This window comes from Thunnus thynnus, chromosome 21 (assembly GCF_963924715.1).
Source record: "Thunnus thynnus chromosome 21, fThuThy2.1, whole genome shotgun sequence".
NCBI classification, from domain to species: domain Eukaryota; kingdom Metazoa; phylum Chordata; class Actinopteri; order Scombriformes; family Scombridae; genus Thunnus; species Thunnus thynnus.
In genome coordinates this window covers 11,786,563-11,810,661 of record NC_089537.1, presented here as the reverse complement: position 1 = coordinate 11,810,661, position 24,099 = coordinate 11,786,563, and the positions used below count along the sequence as shown (strand labels likewise).

Here is a 24,099-nt window from a genome sequence, read left to right as displayed (position 1 = left end):
GCGGAGGCAGTGAATAAAAAAAAAAAAAAAAAAGACAGAAAAATCAGAAAGCACTGCTGTCTGATTAGGTTTCACCTTCTCCTATGTGCACTATTTGAACTGTAACTGAGATTCATTGTTGGTGTACTTACACGATGCACAGCAGGTCCTGCACACATTGTGTAAATAAAGGGGGACCCTATGTTTTGCTAGCAGGTTATTCCAGACTCGAGCGTATGCTATTTTAACTCCGTGTGCATACTGTGACGGTGCACGCACTTATAAAGCCTCTCGTGTTATAATTACATCATCTTGAGCCCTGTCATTCAGACACTAGCATGTGAAGCATGTAAACCCCATGGCCAGCTGTATATCAGCCTGCTTTGTTTGACATTTATACACAGCCATGGTCTTGTGTAATTATGAGCTTACTGTTCTGTCAAATATTTAATGCCTTGTAAAACAGCCAGCTATTTCTAATGTACAGTGAACGGTGGAAGGCTATCTGTGAGAGAGGAAGAGGCAGAGTGTAAAATATAATCCTTGACATGTGCACCGTAAACATGATTACAGTTGTAACTGTGCACAGGTTTAAGATGCCTGCAGATACCAATAACTCATCATACTTTAATTTGGACTGAAAAAAAAACCAATGTCCACATATTATGGAAGTCATGTCAAAGTATTTTGCATGTCACAGAACTTACTACATTTCTACATATAATTTACATGCATTTGGAGTCTAGTATTGCTTTGATTAGACGCTGAAAGTGACATAAATAGAGGTGGGAGAAGTTTTCACACCATTTAAATTAAGACTATGTAGAAATACTTCATTACACATACAAATAAAACTAAAGGTGCAAAAGTATTATCAGCAACATTTACTTAAAGTATCAAGAGTTAAAGAACTTGATATGCAAAATGGGTATTTCAATGAGTTATAATATTGATTTATTTATGTGTGAGGAACATTTTAATGTTGTAGTTGAACGAGGTGGAGCCTCTACAACTTGATATCCCATTGAGTGTTTTAGTCAAAAGTAATGTATTTTATGAGCTTATCATATGTATGGTAACTTGTAATTTCAAGAAATGTAGGAGTAAAAAGTACAATATTGTCTGCTCAAATATGGTGAGGATAACTGGTGTAGAAAATGTAGAAAATGAAAATACCTCAATAAAGTAACACAATATTATACTTAAACAATACTTTGCAGAATATCAAATGTTTGCCATGAAACCCTTTGTTCATTTAACAAAAGAAGGAAAAAAAAAATTGCACATTACATGTCTAAACACAAGCAGCCATATGAGAACTTCGCGTAAATAAAATGGCAAAGTGTGATTCCAAAAAGTATGATGAAGAATAATTAACAAGGCCAGGAATTCAACACGACTTGCTTTTGGTACATTACAGTTTTTGATACTCAGTGTAGTATTACACACAGTTCAGTGAGTAACAAAAAGTACACATAAGTACGTATAAGTATTTTTGCTACTTTTCACATATGCAACATAATGTCAACGTTGATTGATCCATACCTTTGAAAGATTGTGGCCTAGTGGACAGTATGGGGGCACGGAGAAAGTGGTTTAAGTAATGCTGAACACATGGTAGCTGAAAATGTTGGCTCAAAGCAGTGTCCGGTTAGACTTATGTCTGTTTCTCACCAAAGAGAAGTTGACGTGTGGGAATAGAGGCTCCATGCATGGTTGCCATGCATTGGCCCTTACGTTTCGCACATGTAGGTAAACAATCCCGCCTTGTCTACTGAGAGGCCTGCGTTTATACATGGGTGCAAAACATGTGTTGCAGCCAAAGTCGCATCAAAGGTCACTAAGCTATGCTTTGAACACTTCAAAGCTGGGGGATGAGACTGTAGCTTTTAAGTTTTATGGCAGGTGTAAGCAGGGGTTGCTGACCAGCCCAGGGTGGTCTGCTCCCTGGTCTGCATGAAGCTGCTGGTGGTTAGCATGGTAGAGGAGGTGGTGGTGGTGGTGTGTAGAGGGCCAAGGCGTCGGGGGCAGGGACATACACAACCAACCAGGCTGTGTCCAAAATGTCTTCATGCAGCAGGCCACATTTGGAGTCCTTGGATCTGAAGGGGTATCTGGGAGCAGACTGGACACAGGCAGACGTCCACTTCAAGGGTCTCTGGTTTCAGAGGACCTCAGCAGGGTACGTCTAAGGCCTGCGTCAGTCCCATTTGGAAACAGATACATTGGCAGAGAGGAACGGAGGGGCCAAAGCCTGATGACCATACCACAGAGTGACCACAACACTGCTCTCTCCCCTGACAGACCAGAAACAGACCCTATAGCAAGTTCAAAGGATCCAGAGGGGTCTCGCCAAAGTTCATTTGCTGGAGTTCATTCATCTCCAGCACCTGATGTGGTTCACTGCCTCTTGTTTCGTCAGGCATTTAAGTTTAAAGTGTGAGACTTCAAAGGTGGCGACGTTTATTAAGAGTTCGTATTCAAAAATCAGTCGTTCGGCTACAATGCATGCAGTTAGACGTCCTTTTAACCTCTAGTAAGTTGACACCCCATAAGGACCATCCAATTTGCCTTCAATAATGAACAAAAGTCTATTCTCAGATATCCAACGTTCTCCTCCTCACATAAATCCATCTGAAAAACGACTGAAGTGCAGAATTTGAATAGATCGACAATTTTGGTTGGCAGAATCGTAATGCTATTAGAGATTTTGTTGATTTTGGTCTCAATCCAAACGAAATGGGTATTTCTTAAAATTGCTCTGCTAACAAATATACTTGCATCTCCTGCCTCAAGCTGTACAAGTCCATGTTGTGCAACAGAGCTCAAAATTCACACAGTTGGGTGCGCTTTAATACACCACATTATGAACATTGAAATCAACACAAAGTGGCTTAATAACTCCTCTGGTGACAGAGCCTGCTAAATTGATCATTTTGAATGCTTTACAATATCCATAATTATGCGAGTGGAATACAAGGTGCTGTGCGTCTGGTTGATGATCCTGGAATGACAGGTCTATAACAGCCCTCTCTCCTTGAGATAGTTGGAGACCCACATGCACATTGAGAAAAGCCATTACAAGCCCAGGGTGAAGCAGGTGTGTTTGCGGCACTTCACAGATGGCTGGGAGCGTTGCTAATGAGAGAATAGTAAACACCAGAAAACTTTTTATCTTTGATGCGAGATTGTTTTACCAAGTGCACCGCTCTAATTTGTCAAAGCGAAGGAATGCAAGGTCAATTCGCACATATGATTTGATTGACCCCTGCTAATAAGGTCCTGACCAGATGCTTGACACTTTATGGACTCACTGACATACATTTTACTTGAGATATTTACAGTCTGCAGACGACCGACTCACCAGCTCAATACCTGCATAACGAACAGCACAAACGCCACAAGTGAAGTGCAAGGATCGCAGAGCTCTTATTGACTCTCTATTAATTGTCCCTTATTAAAACGGAGCATTTTGCAACAACAAGAGAAATATTATCCTCCCAGAGTGTGTGAGTCGACTTTCTCTTTTTACTGTTGTAGTGAGATGCAGAAGTGTGATGATTAAAAGTGCATTACCTGAGCCTGGTGATTCCCTGAATGAGCTATGCTAAATTGGTTGTTTTCTATGCTGTGATTAATTGAACTTCCAGAGCCACATTTCAACACGCTTTGTTTTTCTGTCCCCGAGTCATCACCTATTATTAAAGACAAATTTTCAATATCTCTCTAGGAGTCCAATTAAGGATTTACATTGTGACAGTATTTTTCACTTTAATTACTATACATAGTGCAAAGCTTTGATGTATTTCCTTATTTATCAAACAACACAGTGGAATAAAATTCATCAAGTAAACGGATAGTTATATTCTGTAATTGCAGCTTCTTTTCAGCTGAGGAAAAAAAAAATCCAAATTTTGATGAACAATTGAGTAATATCTCCATTGTAAAATGGCTACACAGCATATTCATGTTGAAAAAGTAAACTGTACTTTATATTGTAGCTCAAAGGATGCACAGTTACATATGATTTTAATATGTAGGCATTTTAGATTGTATGTAGATAAAAAGAAATGACAAGAACAGGATTTAAATATTATTAAAATCCCCCCATATAGTAACTCAACTATTCCTGTGATATTACACCACAGGTTTCTGAATCACAATAGCTTGTGGGACTAAGCAGAAAATGTATGGTCAGTGTTATTAATTTCATTTGACCTCATATTGGGAAAACAGCTGGAATCCTTTTGTAACTAGCCGTGTTGTAAAACATCAGTGGATGCCAGCGTTCACGGTGATGCCTCGTGGCCACTGCAATTGGCTGGTATACAGTATTTGACACTGGCATTCTGGGATTCACTCTTAATACTTAAAACCTAAATGCCTCATTGTTGGAGACGACTGCAATAGTGCTGAAGTTAAGTGGCTTCAAATTGAAATTTCCTGTGGGTTTGCTGTCTGCATATGGAGCCAATAAAAGTCCTCTGGCCCCGAATAAATGTTAATTTTTCTTTTCGTGGGTCTGCAGGGTAAAAGAAATGATGACAGTTTCGCTACTAAACATGAAGATATTCTGTGAATAATCATCTCATTTCTTGAAAGAAAATTTAATAAATAAAAAATAGTGCAGCAATCCTCTTTCAGTGATGATTCCCTGGAAGGAAGGCCTGCAGTAGTCTGAAGCTACCCGTGGCATCCCGCTTAATGCCCAATTTTCATTCAGCATCTATACCACCTCCTTTGTGTGACCCTGCAAATATCCTCTGGGCCTCTTCATTAGTCTATGGGGCCTGTGTGCAAAGGCTCTCCAGTTAATTTGCCCCGGAAGGACTGTTTCCCCTACTGGAGATCAGCTAGAAAAAAAAAAAAAGCCTGCTGCAGTCACTCACAGATTCACAGAGGCACGCTTGATGCATTTATATATAGATGGTTTCTATTTCTCTGTTTTTCTTCATCCATTTTAAGTGCTTCAGCAAATCTCTCATACCACTCATTGGCTTGTTTATAGCCAGCTTTCTGGTCTGATCTTGTCATGCGCTGGTGATACGAGCACGGCGATGGATCATGGCTATAACGTTTTTTTTCTGCATTGTTTGGCCGACCGCTTGCTGCTACAATTGACCTGCGAGTGGAGCTGATGACCAAGATGACTAACCCCTGGGGAGCCCAAGTCAGGGAAATCATGCGAGAGACAGAGAGGGAGAGCAAGAGACCAAAACCGACTTGCACAACATGGGCATGTGATCACATACACACACACACACACACACAAATACACACTGTATTTCCACACTGCTCTCAGTGGCTGAGCTCTGTGTATTTTCGTTGAAATGTCTGCGGTGAGGAGAGATGCCACATTTATGCAGCACAAGGCCGTCATTTCTTTTGGGTTCAGGGGCTCCTAGTGAGATGCTGGCATGAATGCGCCTGGCGCTGACAGGTGTTGCCATCCCGACAGCGCGGCCCGGCCACCAACCAGACAAGAGTTGTCTGCTCAAACCGCTGAAGACCCAGGACCGTGCTGGGAGCGTGATCCCAACTTGGCACTGACCGCAGCACCAATCACTGGAGCTGATTTAATTGTGTCACTCTTGGGGAAAAAAGAAGTTGGTGAAAACACAAGTGGTTAGGAAAGGCACGGTCGCCCTACCTCGTTCCCACTCCGAGTATGAAACCATTTACTGTAACACCTTTCAGTTTGGTACAACTCTTTAAAATCTCTCTTCAGCCCCCAGTAGGAACTGTTTTCTCTTTTCTCAAATTGTCAAGGTAGGGTGTGTACTTTTTTTGTTATCAGGGGTGAGACGGGGGGAATCTGAGTGAAGGAGCAGCTTTCAAAGGAGACAAACCCTCACCATGAAACATTTGGAAACATGTCTTCCTCTGCTGCAGGGTTGTGAGGTTGCACATGGAAAACATTAAGCTCTTTACAGATTGAATGAGGATGGGCCAATAAATGTCAGGAATTTCAAAAAGCAGGACCAAATCAGACAGGGTGGGACTCCATCACTTGCCTCCAATCCAGCATTGCATTCATTATGAGAACAAGCATTCCTCACTACATCCCACCTTGCAGTTTGCTGTCTGGTCTGTAATTAGCTTAGGCAAGCTTTTGTTTCCATGACAGCAAGAGCAAGCGAGAGGCAGACAAAACATAGACAGGGAAATAAAGAGAGAATGAGGAAAATACAGACCAGGTGGAAATTTTGAACACATCTGTAAAAGAGTAATGAGACATTCATAGTTCACCTTGCAGATTCTCTTTGCCACTCCTCTCTATATTGAATGGAGAGCAGTGGTGTTAAAGCTGTAAAAAGAGAAGGAAAAAACCAACCTTTAAAAGAGATTAGATTAACATAGTCTCATGGCGCTGTAAAGAGATCAGGTGACAGTGTGAGAAAGACACATTAAAAAAAAATACCATGTTGACGAGATTGAATGTGTCAGCTTTAATTTGGGGGGACTTTGGCTTAGCTCGGGCTGCAGATGATCTGCTCTATACTTTTGCTGGACGGCGTCCAAATCTGTCTCCTTGGAAGAGTTACTGGGCCATGTGACTTTGTCCAGACACCCCAAGGAAGGCAATCTACACCAAAGCGCTTCAGATGGGCTCAATTTGGATTGGTTGCAAGGGTGGAAGCGCTGTGGTTTTTTATGATCAAATGTTAAATATCTGCATGGAATTTTTTTTTTCTTCTTCTTCTTCTTATCATCAGATGCAAAAGTTGGCTGGCTGTTCTCGTTCTTGATCAGTCTGGACAATCTTTTGATCTTGACATCAGACTGTAAATTTTTGTTTGCTTTATGATTTTCTTATTTGGTCCACACACTGCTTGCTGAGTGTTTGATGTTTTGAAATTTATAAGTTATGTTTATTCGAGCATGTTATAGCGGACACAAGGTGATAATGAATATTATTTTCACTGTCCACAAGTTCCAGTAATCATCTTATTGAGGTCTTCCTTCTGCCTCCCATCCTATTTACTCATTCAGACTAGTGATAAGGCATACTCTAAGTTTACTTCTTATAATTTAACTTTTAACAGTTTGGATCATAAAGTTGTACTTATCAAGCAACCATTTTTCTGCTCATCCCTCAGCTCAGAGATTTACAGGGGGTAGAATCGTCAGAGTGAAATCATAGGTCTACAGATGTTTTCAAGATGTTTTTTCTGTCAGTTGCAGATTATCCCCTGTAGCAAAATCTCATTAAAGTGCAATTTACAGAGCTGTACTGATGTTGCCATCAACCAAAATTAAAGGCATTAATTTTTCAAAGAAGTTCACCGAAGTCCTCAGAATAAATGATGTAGCACTTTCCAAGGAAAGTATTATTTTGGGGGAAGAAATTAACTCGCATTAACGGAGCGAGGGGATTGGACATAGGCTGCAAAAAAGATGTGCAAATGTGGCCATTTAGTCAGAGCGTGTCGGTACGGAGACATGCATATTAAGGCTACCATGCTGGGACAGATGAGGGGAGAGGGAAATATGAAACCCTGATGGAGGTTATGACACAGACACATAGAGAGACATGTACACTGGAGGGCTAAGGCGCCCACTCTGCTGTGCTCACTACTGTTGTATGCAGGACAGAACAAAACAGCCAAAACATACATGTAGTTTGGTTAAAGGAAAGCTAATTCTTGTATTCTCAATACAAGGAATACAATTATAATCATTTGTCTTGGAATTAAAATTGTTGTTGTATTGGTGACATGTTTAAAACCTACTCTCTCATATTCTTTAAAGTCATTTATAAATCAGAAAGAGTTTAATTATACCAAATAATAAATAGAGTTGTTGGTGTTGGTATCCCTGAGACACAAAGTGTTTCTTACAATATGCTCACAGACGTTGCATCTTTAAAAAGTTAAAAGCAGGCTGATTTGACCTAAATTTCAATTTTTATTGTTGTGAGAAACAGTTTGGTTTTATGAAGAATTAATAAGTTATGACCCTAAAATTAATGTGAAATGATTAAAAACCTACAATTTGCATTTAATGCAGAAAACCTTTTTTTTTTTTTTTAAATTTTAATTAAAAATATGGGAGCCAAGTAGAACAGATCATCTCAGTGGTGTCAAAAAAATTTGGAATTGAACTAATTTATATTTTAATTTCAAAAGATGTCAAAAACTTGCAAAAATTGCAGAACAGATTCCCCATAAAATGTTTCTCCATCACAGTCAGTGTCTACACGTTTTAACACGTGTTAATATATTTTGACTGCTTGTCAATTGCTTACATTTTAAATAAATAGTCAAACAGTAATTCTTAAAATTAAAGCTGAAATAATGTCTCTCAAATGGGAATTTTATTTTACAGTAATAATAACAATAATAATTAGTAGTAGTTAATAATAATAATTATTATTATTATTCACATTTTATTACAGTTCTAACGAATCCCTATGCCTTCGTTTATTTCAATGACTGATCACAGAAATTACCCTGGTCGGATTTTAATATAACATGATGTACATTGTGAATCGTGATTGATTACCAAACGGACATCGAACATGGGAGCCACAGCTTCATCCTTTATGTACATTAAAATTAACACCGTGAAATGGTCTGTGAGCAGTGGAAAGTGCGCGGGCACTGCTCAGTCCCTGCAACAGTGCTGGAAGCTGCAGGGATGTGATTTATAGTGATGGGGATGTACTCCTGCGGACCACGTAGGGGACATAAAAAGTAGAGCATAATATTGTATAGTCCGGTGATTTATGTTAGTATTTATGATTCGGAAACGGTGCAATTAACATTCATAGACTCGTGGTCAGAATAAATGCTGCCTTGCGTGAAGCCTATAGGCCTGTGCGGCTCAGCAAAATGACGAGATACTTTCCAAGAAGTCAGTTAAAAGAATTATTATTATTACTATTGTTATTATCATCATTATTATTATTATTATTAGATTATTAAGGCGTACAAGTACTACATTTTTTCGGTTTTTTTTCTTAGAAAATGAAAGCTTTTTTTTTTTCCTAAGAGGCAGTCTGACAAGTCTGTCTGGACAAAACAATGTAAAGGCGGATATACGTTTAATTAAGTTAACTCATGAAAAAGATGTCACAGCATGCCACAGCCACTCTGCCCGCTGCACATAATGTAGGCTAAAGAGCAAAAATGCAGGGCTTTCTTATAGCTGACGGTCTCTGAGGCACTTGTTTTTGTCCTCAGCTCACACCGTCGGGGCGTCATGCCAACGCCTATCAACTAAATATCAAAGATGCAGAGTGTCGGATCTTTCCACTCTGCATTTTACCTTATTTCGTCCCAATCCCACCTGCTGTCGCGGGTTAAGTTATTTAAATGCAACTTCTATTGGGAGGCTGCACACGCATGCACGCTCAAAATGCCATTGTCTGGTTTCTTTTTTTTTTTTTTTTTTTCGATTCATCCTCAAATACAGAAATCATTTGCAAGGAAATTATAGGCCTCGCGAGGGCAGGTCTTTTGCATACTAATTTTGTTAGACTTACCTCCCGTGGTCAATATTCGATGTGACCATTAGTGAGAGCACTAGAATTTGTTTTATTCGATTGAAAAGACAGTGTTTAGAGTAATGTGGCAGTTTTAAGATAAATGGTTGAGAAGTCTCTTTGTCTGTTCCTGGACTCAGGCCTGCTGTAGATACAGTGTGGTGCCTCAGGAGCCCAGGAGTGTGTCGAGTGGTGACTTAAAGAGATTTAAGGAAAACACGTGGCCTTTGTGCAGGCACAATGGCCTCTTCATCAGGTGCGTCATCAGTGTGAGAGATGTGTGATTGCGTCTGCTAGAATAATTAAAGTTGCCTAAGTTGAAACTGTCCATTTGTCTATCTTCTGACCTCCATATCTGCAACCCCATCCTGTCTACAGCCATCTCCGTGCATGATAGAATTACACAGGCCTATATTTCTGCTCAAACTATGTGGACAACCCAGACAAGTTTTTAAAAGGTGAAAGGAAATATTTTTTAAGAGCTAAAAAATAAACACTTATCCATTCAGCTTTGGGGTTTGTAAAAAGGCTGCGGAGTGGAGCTGAGGCAAGAGTGAAATTTTACTGTTGGTTACTTTGGGGGGTTGGTGAGTTTGAATGGCAGAAAAGGGGAGGGGGAGACGGGTTCAAAAGCTGCTTACCAGCAGGTGGCGGCAGCATAACGTTTGAGCAGCCCCACCCCTTCAGCTTCTGGGGTTGTGGACTTTTCTGGTAATATTGACAGGTGTTTTATCCTCCAGCTCAGGAGAAATTAAAACTGTCAACATGTCAGCAAATATGATATTATTGATCACCGATGAGTGAAATTCAAAGCTGTTCTTGCAGGTTGTCTGGAAGGTTTGAGCTGATTATTACTTGCTTTGGTCAGTAATGATCATATTTGAATTGCAGACCTTCTGCACTCACATGTCTAGTATGACAATAATACATTTCTTGCTTGTTGAACAAATCATAACAAAGTCTCAGCATCACTGGCTGACACATGGACAGACAGGAGAGCCATCAAGGTCCTTTGTGATTATTTATCCCCAGTGGTCAGGTCCCTTATGAGGTGGGAGTCATTCAGAAGATGAATCACATGATGCATGTTTAATTTCCCTGCCGTGGCCCCAGTCCAGGACTCGGTGGGTCAGATGGAAATGAGCACTGGACAGGCCAGCGACATCAGCCGACGAGGGCTGCAGCACTTAAGACATGATGTACGACGGTCATTACCAGAGGCAGGTCAGGAGGGAATCCGGGTCATTCTTGCCACCAAAGAGAAACAGCAGAGGAGGCAGAAAGTGTCTGGCCAGTTTAGAAAATGCCACATCTCCTCAGACTTTCAGCGAGAACGCATGCAGGGCCCCTGATGGGTGAATGGTCCCCCAAGACAGCAAGGGATTATTACCCATCCTCACCTCTGCTCTTTGTTCTTGTACAGTATACTGGCTCGGTGTGCTCCTTCTCTCTCCGAGTTGCATCACAAATAATGGTCTGACATATGTGCCACTTATCAACACGTCTGCAGACAAGTCACACATCTATTTTAGTTTGAGGTCGGCTGATTAGTGGTGCAGATACGGGATTGAGCATATGTGTCACTTGCACTCTTTGTGTTGGCATGGTGTAACTCCAGCACAGTAGAAGTGCGGGCTAATTACCAAACGTCTGAGGGCCTTTTCTTTTGCTACCTTTGATTGAAAGCTTGACTTTTGCCTCCTGAGCCGTGTTGTGAAATGGCTCTTCTTTGTGAACGTGCTTCTGGGTGGTGCACCGAGCGAACCGGCCTCAATACGGGGGCCTCGATGTTGTGTCTGGTGTCACAATATTTGGGGTATCAGAGAGAGCAAATAGATTAGAGAAAAGCAAGGTGTGAATGTCAATGAATATCACCACATGTATCTCTGCTATGAGATTTTTATAGCTTCCTTATTATGAGCAAAGGGTTATTCAAAATTAAACAAAAGTGCCTGACAAGGGGAAAGTTAATTGCATTCAAAGCCAGTTCAAACCTTGCATCCCTAACGCAAAGAGAGGACAGCATGTCAAGGAGATTAAGTGAATCAAGCAAGGAGAGAAAAAGGGGAGGAAAAAAATGAAAGGAAATAACCAAAATGAAATAATGTGCTGGACCACCTCTCGAGCGAGTACAAGCGTGGCATCTGTGTCAGATGTTGTTAATTAACGTCAGTATGTTCCTCACTGGCACTTGGCTTGCTGTCCTTCGTGCAGGGCAGATCCTAGAGTAGAAGTGCTTGTGGGGAACAAATGTGTGTGTGTGTGTGTGTGTTTTATGTGTGTGTGTGTGTGTGTTGAGGGGTGGGTAGGGGGGCTGAGGGGTTAGAAACAGCAGTGGTAGGGGGTGTTAATCCCACTCATTATAATTCCAGTCTGTGGCCTGTCTTGGGAAAGGGACTACAGGGGCCTACCACCGCATCTTATCAATATGTATTTCCCCTTTTTCACCTCTCCAAGTGGCCCCTGACTGCAATGTGGCTAACTGGCCTCTCACACTGTCGTTCTCTCTTTGTTTCTTTGTCAGTATATGATCCAGCTCATCACTGCATGAGACACAATGCAGATACAAACCTGTGATGAGCGCTGATAGTCTCTCTGAGTAGTTTTAAACACAAAACAATAAAAATATGTATATTGCACAGAATTGAGTTGTGCACAGAAATGAGAACCACATTTAACTATATCTTTGTGTTAATAATTATGTTGTATGTTTATTTAATCTGGTCTCTCACTTTGACACGCATAGTCACTCCGTAATGTCCCTGAAGGAAGCAAGTATAAACTGTAACATCATGGTCAGGAGCAACACCACAGCATGTAACTAACCCTAACCCTAAAAAAAGACTTGATATGCATGGTGGGAACACATGGTTTGACCATATGCACTGATGGAACAGGAAGCAAATGTGATTCAGAAAATGTTCTACAAATGGTCGGAAAGTTGATTGTTAAAAAGTGTGTAATTCTTTTAAAATGTGTATAATCCAAAGCAGCTGAATGTTTCTCCCCCCACATCATCTATAGCGTATGCACTGTTTTGACTCTAATGTTACACCCTTTGAAAACTTAGCTTAACACCACACGCAGTATTAAATTCACATTTCATAAGCTACATAACAAGTAGGTGTTTTTAAGTTTCCTTTCCAGTGTTTTGTTTAGTTTGCAGCACTATAAACCCTATGTCAAGTTGTTGTACATTTTGTCATGTCTTTGGGGAAATCAAAGACTTTAAAGACAGTAAATTATTTTTAATGCTTGCACAAAAATAATAGGCCATTTTCTAAATGATGTGCCATGCTGGCGCCTGGGATCATCAGGATGCCAGTTTTGCCTCCCTGTTGATCAGCTAATTTGAGACTGAGCGCACCTGGTGTGTCTTATTGCGTGCACAAATGCCGAGAAATGGCACTCCATCTACTGGGTTTGGTTATTTCCATGCAGAGCGGAGGTACTGACGATGTTAGCATTAACGGGCTATTAAAATGAAGAAGGATGAAGTCATCGCTGCGAAAAGTTGCTGTGCCTTGCTAAATGAGAGACCAGACTGGGATGAGATAAAGAGGAAGTGCAGCTTTCAACATGGCCACCATGTCCTGTAATGACCAGTGTTCAGCTTTTATAAGCCCTCCACTGAGCAGGGCCTCAGATTGATGTGGACAGGAGCGTGACAGCAGTGGTCTGAATGGACTGCTGTAGAGACCCCATTGGGGCTTATTTCAGACGGTTCATGCCTGATGGTAAAAGTGAAATGGCTGCTACATGCAGATGTTAGAAGCATCTAGAACTGTCCCATATCCAAGGAAAGCTCTAAAACCTTTAAAAGGACTACAGACTGTGATCGTTATGATTCTCACTATTGGAGTATATCTGCTGTTTATCACTTTCACCTGCCTTGCTTGGAGTGCCGAGGCGTCTAGCCGGCAACTGCCTCCAGGGGAGCGTCAGGGGCTTATCTTTTCAACAGGTTTTTGGGTTTCTGTGGACAGCAAATCAGGGCAGGCTCAGTGAAGGAGTACAGCGCAGTTTGGGGTGGCGCCACACCTCGGCACTAATTTCAGGGTTAGCAGAACGCCCAACAGGAGAACAGCATTGCCATGGCAACAGTTAACAGCTAAAAGCACTGTCTACAATCTGATAGGGGCCCCAAATAATCAGTCATCATGACACACAGCCGATTATAGAAGTCTTTTTCAACATGGAAAATTTAGGTAACAGTTAAATCTGTGTTTTTGACCCGTTAAACATTTAATTTTATTTATACAACACTGGAAATTAAGTGCCCCTGTTCTGCCTGTAATGCCCCAAAGGTATTACATTTAATATTTGCTCAATCCCTTTTTGTTCAAGCTTAGTCTTGTTTTCATCTTCAGATCTTGTACAAAAGCTCCTATTATTTAGCATTCACACACTATCACAAAGTAATAACACAGGAACGACGGCTTTATCCATTTGTCTTTTCTCATTTATTTTTTAACAGATGCACTCTGTAATAAAAACACCATTACATTTGCTTTCCAAGCCAACCAAGCAAATTTACTGTCTCCACGTCTGTACTCGATGTTGAAATGATTCTTTTTTCTTTTCTTTTTTTTTTTCTCTCCTCCCAGTGTACAAGTGATATAAAAAGCGAATGAAGAACGTGAGAGTAGATGGCAAATCGGAAAGAGGGAGTGATAGTCAGTCAGGGGCAACCACAATATACTTTCCATCAGGATCTAGTGAATTTATCAGCGGAGAGATATTATTAGCTTCCAGATAGCTGCAGCAAAAGCATGTAGGTATTTTCCTCCCCATCAGTCTCCTTTATATTTTTAGATGTTCTTTATGTGAGTACAATGGCCTCAATATCAAACATTTTAAATGATGCTTGAAATACCAGTCACTTGACTTTGATGTCACAGGCAATTAAATCCAACCTTACCCCTTTCCACCGTTAATAACAGCAATCTCGCCAGGCCTAGTGCCTAATTAATATGTGCTATTTGTCACTTTGCCTTGACACATGTATATCAAAGTGGGGGTGGGGAGAGCGGCTGGAGTGGTGAGGAGGTGGCTTCGGAGGGGAGGGGGGTGGGGGGTGGGGGGCAGTGGTGGAAGAGTGGTATGCTGGGCTTTCATTAGGTGGTAAGGTACCGCTCCTCCTCTCTCCGTCTCCATGCTGCTTAGTGAATGGCAGGTGTGGTATCATTTGACTTCATGAGGTGGCATAAAGGAAGATATTTAGATTCCGGTAAGGTGCTACATAAAACTCAGACAGGGATTAAAGGGCAGAGATGGTATTAATGTAGATGCTGAACTGAATGTCAATCATGATATCAGAATTCTGAACAGGTGAAGGTAAGCGTTTGACCATTTCTAGTATATTCAAGAACAAATTGCTCCTGTCTTGATTTATTATGATATGAAAGTTTGCGTCTGGTGGTCATTATTTTGCACATAATCACACATTTTCACATGGTGGATGCTTAATTTTGAAATGAAAATCTTGTCTATTTGTCTGTAATTTTGTGCCTTTTAGGAAATCATCATCCTTCACTGGAGTTTGACTGTGGCAAAGCAGTGCTTATAATTAGGCATGTGTTTGTTTGTGTGCGCGCATGCATGTGTGTGTGTGCATTTGTGCACATGCCTTGTCATTGCCAGTTTCCACTGTGGCTCGGCGGGTGGGAGGGCAGCGCTGCAACATTGCAATGAAATCAATGATCCATGGTTCTTTAGATGTGACCAACAAACTAAGTTGTCATCTCATTCTGAAACAAAAGGGGTGACGGGGGGAAAACAGAAAGCGCAGCGCACCAAAGCTACGAGGATTAGATCGTACATGTGAAGGGGTTTTTATGCCAGTGCATTTCTCAGTGGGGTCAGTAGACAAACACCAATCATTCATACACATACATCCACACTGTACACCTCTCTCTGCCACCCCCACCCTTCCATCCTCCCCTCATACTTTCCGCCTGAAACCTTCTGCCAAATGCTGCCAGACTCACATCTGTGCCGAAAATGAATTGTATCCCAGAGCCCTCTGAGTCAAGGATTCACTTGTAAAGAATGCAGTTTTATTGGATGAACAGACTAATGTACCATGCAATGTAGTTGCACTAGCATTTTATGCCACATTGAAAGAGTCAATTAATTTGCATAATTCAAACGAGCATGTACTGCCACTTTGAAGGCATGGCTAGGCATCTTGGCTAGTCTCGTCAGCTCCTCCATTTCTGATAAATTAATCATTCTTGCCATACAATTAATTACATTTATGACAATTTGAACCTTTGTCCCACCCACCGGCCCAGCAATTTTACAGCCAGGCTCCAATATCAGAGCATCCTGATGAAACCCTGGTGATTTAGTGAACACCTTAACAGAGAGCCCATGCCTTGGGCTGAATAAAATTAATATTTTGTTTCCCATCTGGTGGAATCAGCAGAATTAATGAGGGAAGGAGGCCCGTAGCTATGCAGAATCCAGGGATCAATCTGCCTCTCTCCGCTGGTTGCTACTCTTTGCTGGAGGTGTGTGTGAAGCGGGAAGGGAGGGTGGGAGGATGAGAGGTGGGCGAGATGGGGAAGATAGTGGGTTGCACACTTCTACAGCGTGGGCATCCGTCACCCACAATGTACTAAGGTGATCACTACTGTAAATGAGTGATTACAGCAGTGCCAGTCACTTCTCGCAACCCTGACAGGCAGCAGCGTTCCTTACCCACCACCCTACTGATTAATTTTCAGTCGTGACTGCCTGTCTGTCTGTCTGTCTTTGCCTTTGTCACTTGTTTACAGCCTCTAATTGAGCTGCAGTGGGGCAAATGTCTTCAAGCTTGCTGGCATGCAGTGCCAGCAGTACACTGACAACAGGCTGTGGCGGAGAGAGGATAGTTTAGTGAAAACAGCTCAGTATTGGTGGTTCTTGTAGCTATGTGGATGGCTGGGGGTCAGTGGGTTTTTTTTTTTGATGCTGTCAAAACAGGAACTCCCACATTGTTTAGGATGTTTTACATTGTAGATGTTTCTATATGTTTGTGGGTCACTGTGTTTTATATTCTCTCTGGATCGGAGACTTGTTACTGTTAAAGGAGGAGGAGGGGAATTTGCAAGCATTTTTTAATTTAAAGGTGCAGTGTGTAGAATTTAGTGGCATCTAGCAGAACAGACTTGGCAGAAATTAAGTATAATATTCATAAGTATCTTTTAATTAGTATATAATCACTTGAACATAAGAATTGTTGTGTTTTCGTTACCATAGAATGAGCCTTTTATATCTACATAGGGAGCGGATCCTCTTCTACGGAGCCCGCCATGTTGCACCACCATGTTTCTACAGTAGCCCAGAACGGACAAACCAAACACTGGCTCTAGAGACGGCCTTTCGCGTTTTTCGCATCCACCGTAGGTTCTGTATTCTAGATGTATTCAGTTGGTTGCAATCTGCAACCTCACAGCTAGATGCCACTAAATTCTACACACTGGTCCTTTAAGTGTGGTGCAAATTTATTTTCTTGTTTTTTTTTTTTGGTTTTTGTCTGGATCTGTGGAGGTTTGATGCTGCCAAAAAATGAAGAGAGAAATTTGCCAAATCACTCATTGTATAATGTAGATTTATCTAGATTTTTCTGTGTTAGTGGATTTTTTTTTAAATTTTCTGGATCCATGGGGTTTTGACACTGTCAAGGCCGGAAAATTACATCTTTTCTCTAGATCTGGGGGGTTTTGATGACAAAACGATATACATTTTGATAGATAGACAGATGGATGGATGCATTATTTTGGATCATGACATGAATGATATGATATTAGTGGCAGAAATGATGACTGGATGCATCATATTGACCCATGTGACCCCATTTGTCAGTGGAAACAAATAGTCCTGAATAATGATAAATGGCTGTGTGAATACTGTAAAAGAGATCAAATGTATGCAAAATAATACATTTTTAGATTTGACCCCATTAACACCCATTCCCAACACCGTCACACCCCTGTGAGCATATGCGAATATCATGAAGAGTGTATCTTTTCAAAAGTTCACATTAGTGTAAGCACATTGCCCAAAACAGCTCCCTCTAAACTTTTACATTTTTCAAGCACTTTCAGTTGAGTGCAGCATGACTTTGAGTGCACTGAACATTACACACGTCAGGCATCACATGTTCATTTCATTTATTCATTTGTGGCTGGGATGCAATTTGGCATTTTAGCCATCCATTTACCAGAGAGGGGAGAGGAAAGGAGAGAGCACTTGTATGACAGAATAGGCACTCCCACAGTGTCATCCAATCTGGGCACCCCATTACCTCCTTCTCCTGCCCTGTGTGTGTGTGTGTGTGTGTGTGTGCATGTGTGTGAACTGGCCCCCCCTGTCTGTCTTGCTTGCTCCATGCAGTGTTTTGCCGCCTAGAGAAGGTGGTAGTCGTCTCTTTGAAGTATCACTTCAATTACGGGGTTTAACCCCACAGGTCAGCCCTTGATTATTTACACAAAGCTGGTGTAATTCTGCTGGAAAGCCTCGCGTTTGCCATGAATACAAAGCCAGGCTTCACTCTAATGGAGTGAATTTCACATCAACACTCGCCCCACTTCGACCTGCGTCTGATAGGGTTACATCATGTTTGGAAAGTTGCACCTGACAGAATTTACACGTTGTAAATGTACACACACCTGTCATACGGAGACGCGTGTTTACAGAGGTGAAATGAGATTAACAGTTTGATGCTTCACGCCATGCATACAGAAGAAGTAATATCATCTTCTTGTAGCTGTATTGGAAACAATGGAAAACGTTCCCGATGGGCATGAAGTGGTTTTATTTGGGTGTTTCTGATGACAGTTACAAGCGATGTGTCACCATCAAAGATGCCTCAATGATTTCTTTTACCACATTGAAAGCTTGTTTATGCATTTTCTCTGCTTGGCTTGCCTGATAAATTGGGGCCATGTAAAAAGTGATCTTGCCAAAAATGGCATTGAATAATAGATTGTTTTGCTGATCAGGTTGCTGTTTACTTACCCTTTTAAATCCCTATTCAGACTCCTCTCAGCTGGTGGCCTTCTATTGACTTGTTGTTATTTTTTCATGAAGTAAAGTGGGGGCCACACCAAGTGCTGCTATCACTCCTTCTTAAATAATATAAACAAGAGAACACAAAAAAAAAAAGGTAAAGTCTAAGTCATCTTCCCTGTTTGTTCATTTCAGCCTAGATGGCCCTCGTTCGCTGGAGCATGATGTGTGCAATGAAAATACGAGGGTCTTCTTCTCTCTGCGGCCCCTGTGTGCACCACCCCCCATAAAAGTTGCAACTGCCAGCTCAGGTGGAAAAATGTTGCAGAGTAAAAGATGTATTCAATAAATAGAGAGGGACAGCATGGGGCCTGGGGAAAGTGTGCATGAGACGGAGGTTTGGAGAGTGGAATAATGGAAGAGAAGGTAGATGGGGCATGAGTGTACATTAAACAGCGGTGCTTGACGCCTGTGAGAGGAAGCATACCGCTGGGAATATAACTCTTAACTAGCATTGTCTCCTTTCAATTTAAAGGAAGAGCCAGGCCTGTCATCTATATAATTCTTTCTTTTTAAAGGGGGATATCACCGAATTTCAGCATTCAAATTTATTTTTTGTGCCCCAGGATAGTTCAGCTGGCACCATGTGAACATGTATTACTGTCCCTCATAGCCTTAGAACCATAGCAGGCTTTTTATGACCTTGAAAATGATACGTTTTGCAAAAAAATATAGTTCAAAAAGTATCAGTAAAGACTTGTTAGGAGCATGAAATACCACTTTGTATAAGCTGTACATAAGATCAGAGAACTTCTTTGCCTGATCAAATTGAATAACATATACAATGTGACAGAAGTGTGGTTTCCTTGGTGGCACTTGAACCAATAAAAAAAAAAAAAAAAGCATGTATGCGCCTTCATGTCTCACAAGGAAGATGATTACAGAGGATATTTGGGTCTTAATGAAAGATTTTCTGTCATGCCAATCAATCAAGCTGATACATACCTGTCAAAAAAAAAAAAAAAAAAGAACTGAAATGTCCCATTGTAGTCATGTGGTCGTCACAAGATTTGACACTTCTCGGCTGGCGATGGGCTATGAGTGACAGCTAGTCCCTTGATTGTCAGCTCAGCACACCCATGACCTCCCATGAGTCTGTTTGTACGCCACGCATACAGTAACATGGTCTCCCACCAGTGAAAGATTTCACATAAAGGACAAACGATTCGGTTGATATGTGGAGATGACAGCGTGAATACTAGAGAAAATGACAATCATTTTAATCTTTTGTCCAAATTTCAGCAGTATATAAAGAGAAATTCAAGCGGCGTCATGGAAAATACTTTTCAATGTAGTCTGATTGACTAAAATAACATAAAGAGCAGTTTTTAGAAATGGATGTTCTGTCCAAACTATTATCCACTGCTACAGTGAATGGACGCACATTTTCTCCAACCCCTCTAAATTTGAATAACATAAACAGCTGGCCTTCTGTGCTTTAAAAAGCAAACCAGTCAGCCCGCTCCAGAGCTGAGATCCCACAATGTCCTGGTGGCATGTCTTTGTGTCACCGAAGCACATTCATTACACCTCCTTCTGCCTATTTCAGACAAGGCATCAATTTGAAGATGTGAGATATCACAATGCAGAAAATGTCACATTTTCCCTGTCAACTGTGCCAATGTTTCTCTTTCCATTGCCCGGATAAAAGGAGTGGCCTCGGCATGCATCTCTGCCATCTTTCCATTCCCCACAGAGATATTTGAGTGCGAGATGAGTCTCCCTTCATGCTGTGTACACAGAGAGGGAAGAGAATTGGTGCCGGCGCATACACACTTAGGAAGAATAGCAAGTTTTTCTTCACTAAGAGAAACAGGACAAAAGTATTCAATTTACAACATCTGCTTCAGTTCAATAATTCATTGCATTTGAATGTTTTATAAGTAAACTGTGTAATATTTTCAAAGAAGGCAGTGTCGTTGTCGTGGGAGCTGTTGTCTTTCATAAAAAAAGATGGGATGATGTATTTCTCTGCACATTAACCCTTTCGAGCTTGACCCCTAAGCCCTTTTTGCTTTATGTTTTGATAGGGCATAACATTATTTTTCACTTGTTAGCACAGGGTGATTTAGCTTTAGATGCTGGGTATTGCTCTGCGTTGTTTAGAACTGAATGATTTTGGCTCTGATGAAACTGAATTATGACGCTTCCTCTGCACATTATACTTGTTGTCATTACTGCCTGAAGACAATAGCTTAATAGGATCAAAAATGAGGCAACAGTGATTTCAGCCATGCAGCCCTGCTTTATTAACATCCCTTTATCTCGCATATCATCAAAAGGCTATCATCAACTAAAAGTTAACAGCACAAACCCTGAGCTCCTCTATCTCCTGAATGCGACGCACCATCATTTGCTGTGTTTTTTCTGCCCCCGTGACTGATTATCATTACCTTTTCTTGCAAATACCATGCTCATTACGTTAGTGTACAGCCAAAACATTAGTAGAGGGAGCCTATCTCTCTCCCATGAAGGGAGAGGAGAGGAGAAGAGCTATGGAGGCAGATTTTCCCCTAGCCTCAGCAGCCAGCCCTGGCGCGCTTGGCTATTAACCACAATGAACATGGGCTTTGTTATTAACATCTGTTCATCAGGGATCGGGCCCAGGCCTAATCACCCCTCACACCTTCTGTTTCTGCACAAGAAGAGAGGCAATCAAGGGCATCATTTGGCAGCTGGCTGGAACTACTAATGCTTTTCTCCTGCTCTACTCTGCCCCCCCCCCCCCCCCCCCCCCCCCTCCCCTCTTCATCGCCTTTTCTCTCTTCACTGCCATCATTTTTTCCTCTTTTCTCCCCTTATCCTCAAAAAATGTCTCTCCCACCCTCTTATGGGATTATGTTATTTGAAAAGAAAACACACATACAGACAGACATGCACAGACAAACGCAGACACACATACACACGTACAAACGGACACAGAGGCAAGAGAGAGTGAACCTTTGATAGCAGCGAGATGGTAGATTTACTGATGGCCGTAACAGTCCGGCGCCATGGGTGGTTCACATGAACTCAACCTCATCTCAGTTTCTCTCGTCTGTTCCTCCCATGCTGTATCGCAGGCAGATGTTCGCAGGTTCATATCAGCCCCCCCCCCCCCCCAAAAAACAACATTCAGACAGGGTGTGAGAGAAAAAGACAGACACAGGAAGAGATAGAGGGGAAAAAGATGAAAACTGAGAGAACTGACAATGGCGAGAAAGCAAGAGATAATAGCGAGATTGACAGATTACCAGTGGGAGATACTATATGTCAATATAAAAAAAAAAAATCACTGCTACAGATTCATTCCCAGAGCTAAGGGAATAGGTCTCAGTTCAGACAAATGTAAAGGTAATATCAGTGCTAAAATATGTGACACACATACATCTATCTGGGAAACTATTTGAGTTACTCCTTTTTTTTAAATTGCAGTGTGTTCATGATTTTTATTCTTTCAGGCGTTTCTGGCTCTCTGTGCATGTTTGTCTGTGTCAGTGCTGTTGCGACCATATGATATGTATTTTTCTGCCGCGACTTATGCCAGAGATTGCAGCATTTGTTGTCGTCGGATTAATCCCTTTGTCAGCTCCGGCCTCTTGAACACATTGTGTCTCCTTCTGTTACCCACAGGAAGGAAGGACTGGGGCATCTGTGTTTGGGTTGGCTATGTCTAAATCAGCACTCCTTGTCCTATCGCAGTAAGGATACACACACAAACACATACACACACACACACTCTCTCTCTCTTTCCTCCAGTCTCTCTGAATGTCTGTTTCTAACTGAGAACAACATGTCCTCTTCTGTCTCAGTAGAAGGGCTTCACAACACAAAGCCTTTTCATGTGTGGATGCGGGTCTGTGATGGCTGTCACATTCTGGCTAAGTTCTCCGGGGCTGTCAGCTTGAGATGATGTTTACCAGGATGCTGCTGTCAATCAGAAAAGTTGCTATTACTGATATGGCTTTGCAATATTTCTTTGCTGTGAAAGGGCGAGTCTGCCCAAAATCACAAAAAGGTGTTTTAGAGTCGGATAGCTCAAAAATCTGGACACATAAAACCAAAACTGTGGAGAAATATTACTACTCTTTACAAATCTTTAAATCTGTTTAATTTAATTAATTTAGTACTTATAATCTTGAGTTCTAGTCTTGTAACATAAAATGAGAAGTTAACGACAGTAAATATCCAACTGATTGTTCACTTAACTCACCAGATTACATTTTTGGAAACATCATTATGTACTATTTGGGTTCTCCAGAAAGCCGCCTTTTTTATAATTTGATGAAACTTACATGATGGAGGCTTATGAGTCTTTTTTATATAGTTTATATGTTAAAAATGAAAACAGTTTAAATGTTGAAGATACAAGAACAATGCTTTTTAAAATTTATTTCTATTACCCAATGATTCTGTAACGATTCTGACTTTTTTCTAGAGACAGGCCACTTTAGTCTCTGTCTTTTAGCCATCAAGTGCACAATGAATACCCCTTATACAGAGTATTCTTTTTAAAACAAGTCAGACAGTGTTTTCAATCAACTCATGGAGCTAACATTAGCTTAATTAGCAAGTATATCTGGCACTAATATCACTGTAAACTGCTTGTAAACTGCATATGTGTGGTTTTGTGATTTGGGTGAACTCTGACCATTTAAACATCATCATTTAATCATGTGTGTGTTTTACTGTGCGTCCTTAATGTAAAAACTTTAAATAATAAATATTTTGTGCATGAAATGACATGGACATATCTTTAATTTCAATTAACTTTTAATCCTCACCTCGTATGGAGTTACAATTGCTGTTATCCCAATGAGTTAGGTCACCATCCATCCGTATCCAAAACTTAATGCACCCATATGTTCATGTGCATGTGTTAGCATGTTATTTCAATGTATCTCTGGATCACTTTGCCCTCCTGTTTAACAGACCTAATTGACTGCAGATATTTGCACCAAGATCTGGGTAAAACAAGCTTTCTTACAACATTTAGCCAACACACAAACACAATGTGATCTCTTGCACCCCCCACCATGTGTACGACTGCTAAGTGTGAGCAGGATTTGTCTAATTAGCCTGTTTGCAGGCTTGGAGCATCACTTTTAATGAGGTATCAGGTCCTCAAGGTCATTTCCGTTTTTCCAGCTTGTGTGTACGTCTTTGTGTGCACGTGTCAGTGTGTGTTTTTTTCCCTTCCCTTCTGTTTGTTTGTGCTCTCTTTTTTAATTGAAAAATGTTGACTCAGGTTGTCTCCATCTGTTAAGTGAGGAGCAGCATGACCGCAAATAATTATGACCTTTGCAGTCTGTCTTCTCCCAGAATGTTGTTCTGTCATGGAGAGCACTGCTTGTAATGGGGGGAAAAAAGTGCTGTTGCACTTTCTTCATGAATACAAATATATTACCTGAGGATACTTGCTACTGTGGGATCATTTTTGAGAATTGACTCTGAATGTGTAAAGACTCATTTCTTTTCGTTCTATTGTCATACCACCACATGTTTGTCTGTAATTCATATTTGCTTCCTCTCTTCACTCTCTTTTTCCATTTCCAGCCGCAGGGGTCAAAGATAAAGCACTCAGTTGACGTTAGTCA

General features: G+C 41.1%; 1 long non-coding RNA gene across 1 annotated transcript in view; it reads right to left on the bottom strand.

Annotated features, from left to right (window-relative positions):
* Window positions 1-17,145: 17,145 nt before the first annotated feature.
* LOC137172936 (uncharacterized) overlaps window positions 17,146-24,099 on the bottom strand; it is a 280,586-nt gene continuing 273,632 nt past the window's right edge. Inside the window, exon 3 of the long non-coding RNA XR_010925080.1 lies at window positions 17,146-20,253. This is a non-coding gene — a long non-coding RNA (uncharacterized lncRNA). The remainder of the gene's footprint in view (window positions 20,254-24,099) is intronic.